At 34.2% G+C, this 11,625-nt stretch overlaps 1 non-coding gene across 1 annotated transcript; it reads right to left on the bottom strand.

Moving 5' to 3' along the window:
- Window positions 1-11,261: 11,261 nt before the first annotated feature.
- Window positions 11,262-11,368, bottom strand: LOC113864000. Its single transcript, XR_003504610.1, has one exon. It is a non-coding gene; the product is annotated as a small nucleolar RNA R71 (small nucleolar RNA).
- Window positions 11,369-11,625: the final 257 nt, after the last annotated feature.

Genomic DNA, 11,625 nt, shown 5'->3' with positions numbered 1-11,625 from the left:
ACCATGAATGGTCAGAGGTCTAGTCAGGAAGAGAGTGTGTGACCCGTGGTGCACCCGTTCCACAGTCGGTGTCACCACCACTCCCTCTTCCCTAAGGTATTTCTACCGTCCTCATCTCCCACACCCCCAGTGTATCGCTAAACCATTCACAGCACATTACAATGGCGCTAACACGCCCATTCACACATATTCCATTCACGCATGCAATAATCATGCTTACACACGGCACTCAAATACACGGCACTAGGCCCACATTCATTTCATATTACATGGCACATAGCCCACATTTATTCACAATATCATTAATTCACCAATCAATGACATTCCATCACACACAATCACCCTCACGGGGTCCAATTATTCTACCACACATCACATTACATATCAATTTCCATCAAACACACAATTTCTATCTTCTATCTCAGTCACATTGCATTAATCATCAAAACACACAAGAATTACAATACATTGAGATAGGGTAGAGTCCCCCCTTACCTTGGATTGATGTCCCATGCGCTAAATCCACCAAGAAGTGCTCCCTCTCACGAATTTTGTCCTAAACACATGGAGAAACTCCATGAGAACCTAGGGGAAACACGAAAACAGAGAAAGGGGATGAAAAACTAAAACCCTAACCATTAAAACTTACCTCCAAGCGTTCCTCACACGTATTCAACCTTCAATCAAGCACCCAAATAGCTTGGAAGGCAATTAATCGGTGGAATAGGGCTTGGGGAATGAGAGGATCGAAGGGAGAGGGAGAACTAACTCTCCCCGAACCCTAACCCCTTTTAAATCCTTTTCTGGTCGCCACACTCTCGCTACAACGAGATATTCTCGCTGCAGCGAAAAAACAAGAAAAAATTGCACTCTGGTTTCTGCAGAATCTCGCTACAGTAAGACCCTCTTAGTACAGCGAGACTACACCCAGAAATACACCCCAAACTGTCACTTTCTTGCTACAGCGAGACGTCTCTCGCTACGGCGAGAAGGTGACAGTTTCAGTCCTTTCTCCTAAGGCGCTTTCGCTATAGCGAGAGTCCTCTCGCTACAGCAAGAACAGCCCAGTATCATGCCCTGCACTTAGGCACTTAGCTCATTTCAGCCTTATCCAGTCATGCATACACGTATATACATACACACATCCCCAACATACATATATATGTACATATATTCATACTCATTACACACAAAACACCATCATTATGCATCCAAGGTAAATTTATAACATTCATTTACACTAGTACACACATATATATATGCATTTAGATTTATATAAATACAATAAATAATATTACCAAAATTTAGGGCGTTACATATCCAGTATTGACAGCACACCTATACATATATTATCATAGCAAAACTAAGCATTTTGCAGTATTATTTAAATATTCCAACACTTATCACATAATAAAATTAAGTAACTTAAAATAATATTTAAGTATCCTTGCGTATTTAACATCCTCGGCATGGACAACACAGCATTACAACACATCGTGTTCTATCATAGCTTTCTAAATCACTATTATACAATAGAGAAATATACTTAACCATACATATTTTGGGTTTTATCCTAAAACTTGTTCATACAATAGTTGGGCCTCAGCTAATACAAAATTATTTATCTTAGGAACCAAAACAGCTTAGATAAGCAACTGAAAAATTTACTTAGTTATACTACTCTAGATTTTAATCTAGAATCTGCTCGTTTAACGACTTATTCTCAGCTATAACAGAACTAACTTCTTAATTAAGTCCATAATTATTAAACAAATAACTCAGCTTAGATAAACTCCCCTTACCTGGAGCGAGTTCCAAGATCTTGTTTCTCGTGAGTTCCCAAAGAGATAGATCAAGGATTTGAGTACGAAATACAGCTTGAATGATTTAGATCTACTCAAAATGACATGTATAAGTCTCTTGAGAAAGAGAAAGCAAGAAATAAGAGTAAAGACAGAAAACTAAGCTTCAAAAACTCACCTAGATCTTGCTGAGATAGAAGATCTCACTTCAATTGGGAAGAAATTCAGTTTCGAGAAGATTTTCTCTAAGAAGAGAAAGCGAGAGAACAAAGAGAAACAGAAGAGAGAAGCTGTCTGGTGAGAAAATGAATGTTTTTGAAGCTAAGGCCCTTTAAATACCTTTACAGATCTGCGCGCACTCGCCTAAACGAGATAATTCTCGCTTGAGCGAGCTTCTCTCTCACCTGGGCTAGCTCACCATCGCCTGGGCGAGAAAATCAGATAGTGGAACCTCTCAGATTTCTGTAATTCTCGCTTGAGTAAGGAACATCTCGCTTGAGCAAACTCCATTTTGACTGAGCGAGATCGGATCCAGAGAGCCATACATTTGCCTGCTACTCCTCGCCTAAGAGAGATCCCTTCTCGCTTAGGCGAGGGGACACTTGGAGTGATCCTATCTTGTCTTGCTTGAGCGAGAAACTTCAGAATGTTCCATTCTGCACAACTTAGTCTCGCTTGAGCGAGAACTATCTCGCTTGAGCGAGACACTCAGCATTCCAAACTCTCAATTCTTTCTAAAATAAAACAACACAAGTACTTAGCTGTAATTCTTAAGTTATTACATGCACAACATGCTTAAAACTCAATTCCTAACTCGCACTACCAACCACTTTCAACAACACCGTCATACATCACTGTGAATACATTGTTACCCATCTAGCAATTATACAGCTTCCTCATAATCTAAGCATATACAACACTATTTAACAATAATACTTGTGTAAAACGTTTGATATCTAATCAAAACTTTTGGTACTAGTCTTACTTAACAATTTACCATAGGGCTCTACAACTCACAACTTCCCTCCGGTAACTACACAGCTTATCCATTCACAATCTAGCATATGGAATTACATATTGTCCAAATACATGTATCATGAATTAATAGGAATAATTCATTTATAAATATATTGGTCTAATAATTCTCCCCCTGAAATAAATTTTCGCCCTCGAAAATTCACTAATCGGGGTATTGTTCTCTCATCCGATCCTTTAACTCTTACATTGCATCGTCAATAGTCTAATACCCAATGACTTTCACTAGTCAGATGGTTTGCTCTAAGTTTCTCAACTTTAATGTTTTCAATATGTACGACTAGAAGCTTGGTTGATAAGTCATTTCATATCTGCGTAATATTTAGCTTAATTACATAAAATAGATTTGAAACATGTTTCCTCCAGATATGATACATGAAAAGCCTTACGACATTTTGGAGGCAATAAATTTAACCCTCAAGTTACTAATCCTCTATGACGTAGTGTCTAATACTACCAGAAGAATTTAAGTATCAGTCGCTCATTTTTAAAGTCTGTCTCACATGCGTGGCTAGTGACATTCACTAGAATACATGATCATTCATCCCCAATCTCCAAAAGCCTTTGATAGTAATTTAAGCATAGCTATTAGTAATTCTGAGTTGCCTTCAGCCTTCTTTGACTAAGCTCAACATTGGTCTGTGACTTTCTAAAGTATCTCAGCTCCAATTATCAATGGATTTTATCTTAAAATCAACAAACAGTTATTTGGTATCCCTTGTTATACAAAACCCCAAAATAGTCATGTTTATGCTTGCATGGTAGTTGTTACTGTAAGTGAATTCTTCAAAAGAAACATTTCTCTCCAATTTCTTACTAATGAAAAAGGGCACAAATTCATAACAAGCCTTCTAATTAATAGGAATAATTCATTTATAAATATACTGGTCTGACAGAGTAGTTTGAAGTTAAGTTGGTTGGACCAACACTTTACACATGTTGCAATGCATAACCAGAATGAACTTCAACTTACTCGCTTTGTTAGAGCTTATATTCTGAAGTTGATATGTGGGTTCATGTTGGCTGATCATTCCTCAACCAGGGTCTCAGTTAGGTACCTTCCATTGCTAGAGGGTACTATGGTAGGGGAGTATAGTTGGGGAGCTGTAGCATTGGTATTCCTATACCGAGAGTTATGCATGTCCATAAATATTGAGCGTTCTGGTATTGGAGGATTAACTCCACTACTTATGATGTGGGTATGGGATAGGTTTCCATTTTTACAGCCTAATAATCATGTCCACACACAACAAGATCTTCCTTATGGTGCATGGTGTGTCCTGATGGTTCTTGTTTCACCATACCTTCATCTCATATAATAAGTGAGTATTTCAATTAGAAGGGAAGTATTATGTGAAATGGGATAAAATTTAGTATATTTTTTCCTATTTCAAAATAATAATATTTAATATAAGATTTAACATACCAAGAATGCATGAGCAAATAAAATTGGAATCCAACTTTTGGTGGCCTTGAGAAATTGAAGCATGTATGCACGTATGGGCACCCCCACTTTGTAATTTTCCACTTGTCTGCATTTTTGGCAATGGTGCTCTTACTCTCTAGGGGCATCTACTATGGTGATTGACACACTTCACAACATATGTTGTTACTTTTGACTCTACTACAAAAGAAATTCGATGTTTCCTCATTACATAATGTTTTATAGCCATTCTTACATCTTCTTTAGTGTTAAATAGTTGTCCAACATATAATACATCTCCTTCCTTCCATGATTGCGTGTCATTCAATTAAAGAATATCTAATTCTTGATCAGGGTATTCCTAATTAATATGAGTGTAATGTGGGGTTATATTCCAAAAAGGCAATGTAGTTTCTGTATTACAACAATTCATCCATGAAATTTACATCCTTATTAACGATTTATATATTACTATAGATATAAGTTATGGAAATCTATTTTTTAAATCACTATATAAAATCATACCTCCATTTGTTGTTGTTGTGTTGAGGTAACTCTTGCAATACCGTCAATATTGATGATTAAACCAAAATCATCATCTAAATTAGTATCAAAATAATTATTTAATGAAATATCTTCTTCATCTTTATATTCATCATCTTCATCTATAGATCCTACATTATAAGCTCATATTATTAATAGTATTTGCAGCATCAATTTTAAAAATTTAAAATTATTAAAATCATATTACCTTCTCTTGTTGCATAATCATTGTCACCTTCTACATAAACATGTAAGAGTGATAAATTTACTTCTAAGGGATGTGTCATAAAAGAAGATGTTTGACTGACCGCAACATCCATATATATCTCAACTACATTCGTATGATGTGATTGTTGACACGCACTTATCATGCAATCTATGTCTTCATCATCACATACATCCAAAGTTGTATGATATTGACTATTTATCCCAATTAAAATTTGTGAAATTAATCTAAAAATTACGTGACTGTTAGACAATTTCAATTTTTTGTGGATCTTCCTTTTAAACATCTCAAGTGTGATCCCATGTTCTATTTTAATGATCTTGTTCTCCCCTTCAAAAATTATACCCTTATTTCCTTCATATATTCAACCATTTGAATATAATATAACAACAATTTTATTCACCCTGGATTCAAAATGATTGGTCATCATAATAATTAATTTATAATTATAAATATTTAAATAATTAATTTTTAACATTATATTTTATATTTATTATTTTCAAACATAAAAAAAAATTAATTACAACATTAACACTTAAAATATTATCAATTTTCTAAATAAAAAATCTTAATAGCCAATGAAAACAATATATATATATATATATATATATATATTTGTAATGCTTAAACCTAACATGATTAGAAAATTTCTCTTCAAGCTCCACGATTGCTATTTCTCTTCTAGCTCCACGATTGTTGTGATAAATTTTCATATTTATAGACCTCTAAATTTGGACAAAAGGATGTATTGAAATTTTTATCCAGTAGTAACACAAAAATCAGCCCCTATTGGACAACATTGGAGTTGTCCCTGACATGGACGACAATAATGTTGGCAGTGACATGGATGATTAAAGTTTTTAATGTGACCCATGTCATCATCTCATTAGTGTCGGCTTCTAATGGGACGACACTCTCATAGCTTGCCACGTCATCACCTGTGTCGTCCTTTTTTTGGACGACTTTGGTGCCACATGGACTGCCCACCCCAATCAGGGAATTTGTTTTACTAAAACCCTATTTTGATAATTTTTTTAAAAAATTACCCCAATAAGGCAAAAAAGTCACATCTAGACTAAACCAGAAGATCAGGTGGGCAGAGTATGGCCTTTTAAAATAAAAATTTTGTAGAAATAAGGTGTTTTTTTTTCCCTGTCACGTAATCTTTAATTGGATAAATTATTTTCTGAATTAACTAAAATCACTGTGAGTGAAAAAGTTAAATAAGGTGTGTTTACATTTATTATGCTAAATATAATTTTTTATAACATTTTTATTTATAGTTGTTTTATTGGTTTTTTTATTTTTTTTAAACCACAAATATCTTCTTTTAAAAATAATCTTTATCTGAATTGGATAAAATCACTATAAGCAATAAAACTCTTCTGAATAGTTAACATGACTACAGTTAAAATTTAGTTATTCTTTTTTCATACACTATAATAAGTTACATAAAAAGATTTATTATAATATTTAATAATTAACTGCTATAATAAGAGAAGTTTTTTTTTTTTTATATAATGATTTTTACATATATAGCTGAAAAATGATTCTTAGTTTTTCAACTTGTTAAAAATTTTTTTAAAAAATTTTGGCCTCTTATTATAGTAGTTTTAAACAAAATTATTATAATTAAAAGGTTTATTATACAGTGTTACATAGAACCACTATAATAGCTACGTTGATGTCCCTTGTTTAAAAAAAAAATATTAACTACTTATTATAATAATTTTATTTAAAACTTTATACTGTTATCAACAACATTTTTATTTAGAACCATTATAATAGGTGGAGGCCTATGATAGCAATTTTTAGCATAAATGTTATAGTAGACTTATTGTATGTCAATCATCATTCAATGCTTTGTTAGAAATGTTGTTCTTAATGACTCTATTTTGTTGAGAGTATGCTTGTTTTGTCGCTTAGTTTATACTACATGTCTACATAATCAATCATAAATATGTTTTGTACTTCTATTCTATTTTATTATTCAATATTCTTTTAACGTATTGTTGGGAGTCTGCTTGTGTTGTTATTTAGTCTACATGACGTGCCTACATAATCATCCATAAACAGGTTTCATACTTCTACTCTATTCTATTATTCAATGTTCTTTTAACATATGGAGTTTGCTTGTGTTTTTCTTTAGTTTAAACTATGAGCGTACATAATCACCTATTAATATATTTTGTACTTCTGTTCTATTATATTATTCAATGTTCTTTTACCATATTTTAGTCTTGCTTGTATTGTTGTTTACTCTATACTACGTGCCTACATAATCACCCATAAATAGGTTTCGTAATTTTGTTCTATTATATTATTCAATGTTCTTTTAACACATGGAGTTTGCTTGTGTTGTTCTTTAGTCTAAACTACGAGTGTACATAATCACCTATAGATAGTTTTTGTACTTCTATTCTATTCTATTATTCAATGTTCTTTTATTATATTCTAGTCTTGCTTGTGTTGTTGTTTACTCTACCTACATAATCACCTATTTACCCATTCTTCTTCCCCTAAACCCTGCTTCAAGGATCCTTGTTTAGTATACTTCTTACTAGAATTTTCATTATTTTTGGTGTTTAATATGTCATTTCACCTATATGGATTGTGTTGTTTGCCAAGAAGGTGCTTAAATAGTTGATTTAGTTAGTGACCGAGATAACTGCATTGTTGTAGGTTGTGTAACACTTGAATTTTAATTTCAATTAAATAATAATTTAACAAATTCGAATAACTAAATTTTCATAAGATATTTTGAAATAAGAGAAGGGTTACAAATTAATATCAAATAACTGCTACAGGACTAGTTCAATTATAACATTTTTTAAAATAAAATCTAAGTCCTATAGCAGTCCATCCGTCCGTTCCTTCACTGAGCCCGGTGCTGATCGTCTTGATTATCTGAAAATGAATGTAAGAGTGAGTACTCTACACTACTCAAAACACACAAATAACTATAGAGCCTCACCTCCAAATCATTTTAACACATTACATAGACAGATTCGCAGACAGTATCATCACACAGTTCATTCCAGTGCAACACCGATGCACTTACGACATCCACAACATGTCACATTCATAAATACAAATAATGACAACAATCCCATGCATGCGCATGCCAGCCACGCTCATTGTGACACTGTGATCACAGCTTCACACCATGAATGGTCGCCAGTTACCCCCGCCTCACCGATACCACGTGGGCAGTCGCGGGTCGCTCAGCAAAGGTAGTGGTCAGAGGTCTAGTCAGGAAGAGAGTGTGTGACCCGTGGTGCACCCGTCCCACAGTCGGTGTTACCACCACTCTCTCCTCCCCAAGGTATTTCTACCGTCCTCATCTTCCACACCCTTAGTGTATAGTTAAATCATTCATATCACATTACAACGGCGCTAACACGCCCTATTCACATACATTTCATTCACACACGCAATATTCATACTTGCACACGACACACAACCTACATTGAATTCACATTACACGACACATAACCCACATTTTATCCACAATATACGACACATAGCCTTCATTTATTCACAATATCATTAATTTACCAATCAATGGCATTCCATCATACACAATTTCTCCCACGGGGCCTAACTATTCCAGCACACATCACATTGCACACCAATTTCCATCAAACACAATTTCTACTCCCTATCTCAGTTACATTGCATTAATCAACAAAACACACAAGAATTACAATACATTGAGATAGGGTAGAGTCCCCCTGATGAATCCATATTTTTACTAATATTTTAGTGTATTTCTAACTCATTTGATAAGGAAAATATATAAGAAAAGCAGAAAAATTCAGAAAAATAGAATGATTGAAAGTTTTCTTTTATTATGTAGTTATTTTAGCATTTGTGGAATTTCTACTTAGATCTTAAGAAATTAATCTTGTTTTTGTAGGAATAATCTAAGCAAAAGTCATGGAAATGGAAGATCAATGGAAAAGAAGAGAAAGAATAGCAATTCTGGACTCCAAAATACAAGAACAATGGAATGCAAGCTGGGCGTGATCACTATTGTTAGTGAAAGTGATCACTCCAGACATTAAAAAGGAATACACATTGGGCGTTAACATTTTTCCCAGTGAAAGTGATCGTTCCATAGCTTAAAAGAATAAAAGAGTCTGGGCGTAGTCACTCTTACTAGCAAAAGTGAGCGTTCCAGAGAGTTACTCAGAAGAACAAGCTCTGCGTTAACACTCTTGCTGGCGAAAGTGAGTGTTCCAGAGAAGGAAAAATTTCAGCGAGCTCTGCGTTAACAATCTTACCAGTGAAAGTGGATGTTCCAGAGCGGAGTGAATCAAGGCAAGTTGTGCGTGGTCACTCTTGCTCTTGAAAGTGATCACGCGCAACTACTCGACCTCCTGCGTTGCAACTCTTAGCAGCGAAAGTGATAGTTCCAGTTTCCAAAAACCACATGAGCTTCTGCGTGGCTACTCTTATCAGCAAGAGTGATAACGCACAGAATCAGAATTTCTATAAATACATGTTTTAAGCTCAGAACTCGGGGCTTTTTGTTCATTTTTCATTTTTTTTGTTAGATTCTCGTTGAGAGAGAGTGAGAGAGAGTGAGAGAGATGATTAGGGTCAAATTTCAAAGCTCCAAGAAGAGGCATTGGATTGGAGCTTGTGGAGATGGCTTCTCTGCAATTCTTCTCCTTCTTTCTCTTTCTCTGTTACAATGTTTGCTTAATTCTCCATAGTTAGGAGTTTATGGAACTTGAATTGATGTATTGATTCGATATTTGCTTCTAAAATTTGAGTTTTTGGATTAATTGAATTGTTAATTCTGCTGTTATTGCACTTTGTGAATGGAAATTCATATGTTTAATCAAAGAGGAACATTTACCAATAGAAGTTGGATTTGCTTTTCTGATCTGAGTTAGCAATCAGAATTGGGGATTTCTTAGGGATAAGGAGACCTAATACTGCAATCCTACGGTTCTAAGTCTTAATGCAACTTGAAATTGAACTTCACCTAAGGGATTAAGGGGGTTTAGTTGCTTGTTAGAGTCAATGATTTAAGGAATTAAACTTTGACTATTAATAAGAGAAACTGATTGGCAATTAACCAATTACTTGAATATTCAGAGGCATGATTGAATTGATATTGACATTCTTGTGAAATAAATTCCTAACTATTCTTTATTCCTATCTCATTTCATCACAACCTTCATACTTTGTTTTTACTGCAAGTTTCTTACTTTTTAATCGTGCCTGTTCTTGACTTCTGAATGTTATAAATCTTCCAAATTCATATGGCTCAAATGGTTATAGTTTTGTGAAGTGATAATTGATTTCCTAATTCCCTGTGGAGACGATACTCATTACTTGCTGTAATTCCTAGTGCACTTGCTAGTGTTCAGAATTGTAAACAACAAGTTTTTGACGCCGTTGCCGGGGAATTTATGTTTCAATATTATTAGTAGCAGAGAGGTAGCTAGATTGAGCATTTATTTTTGTTGTTTTACTTTTAAATTTTTTTGCATGATTTTCTTTTCTGCATAATTCTGCAGTTGCTAGACTTGATTTTTATATGCTTTTGTTGATATCTTTTGCATAATCTTTATTGTGCATTTCTAAATATCGAGTTGTAGTTTAATTTTGTTGCATTTTGATTTGTCTATGCATGGTAAAGACAAAAGTAAATCAATTCTGGTCTTTGATCCTGACATAGATATAACCTTAAGAAGATTAAGAAGAGAGGCTAGAGTAGAAAAATTCATAGGAAGTGATAGTGAAGTAAAAGTTGTCTATTCTCTAGAAATTCAGAATACTCCTAGAGTAAAAAGAACACCTACACCTTTGAGACAACCAAATCTAGAAATAGAGATGGAAGAGCAAAATAGAATTATAACATTAGGGGACTATGCAATTCCTAACATGCAAGGTTTTAATTCTTCTATAATTAGGCCAACTATCCAAGTTAACCATTTTGAGATTAAACCTGCCCTATTACACTTAGTCAATAGGATCAATTTTCTGGTGAAAATTCTGATGACCCTAACCTACATATTTCAAAATTTTTGCAGTTATGTGATACCATAAGAATGAATGGGGTTAGTGAAGAAGCCATCAGACTGAGATTATTTCCCTTTCCTTGAGAGATAGAGCCAAATGCTGGTTGCAAGCTCAACCACAAGGAAGCATCACAACTTGGATAGAGCTAGTGAATAAATTTCTAACCAAGTATTTTCCTCCATCCAAAGCTGCCAAGCTAAGAGGAGAAATTACATCTTTTGTGCAGTGGAAAGGAGAGTCATTGTATGAAGCTTGGGAAAGATACAAGGAGTTGCTAATGAGGTGTCCACATCATTGTATTCCAGACTGGATGCAATTGGAAACCTTCTATAATGGAATGAATACATCAACAAGAACAATGGTTGATGTTGTTGCTGGAGGTTCCTTAAATACAAAATCTTTAGAAGAAGCCCAGAGAATCATTGAAATGATGGCATCATCAATGTACCAGAATTCAAACTCAAGAAATCAAGGAAGAAACTTTGGTTATGAAGCTAAGGTTTTAGAAACCTTTCTTGCACAAAACCAGCTACAAAATCAGATGTTTTTAGAACAAA

The sequence above is a fragment of the Abrus precatorius genome, unplaced genomic scaffold (assembly GCF_003935025.1).
Source record: "Abrus precatorius isolate BTA unplaced genomic scaffold, Abrus_2018 Scaffold3, whole genome shotgun sequence".
Lineage (NCBI taxonomy): Eukaryota > Viridiplantae > Streptophyta > Magnoliopsida > Fabales > Fabaceae > Abrus > Abrus precatorius.
Note: the sequence above shows the minus strand (reverse complement) of the source record. Positions and strands in the feature narration are given on the sequence as shown.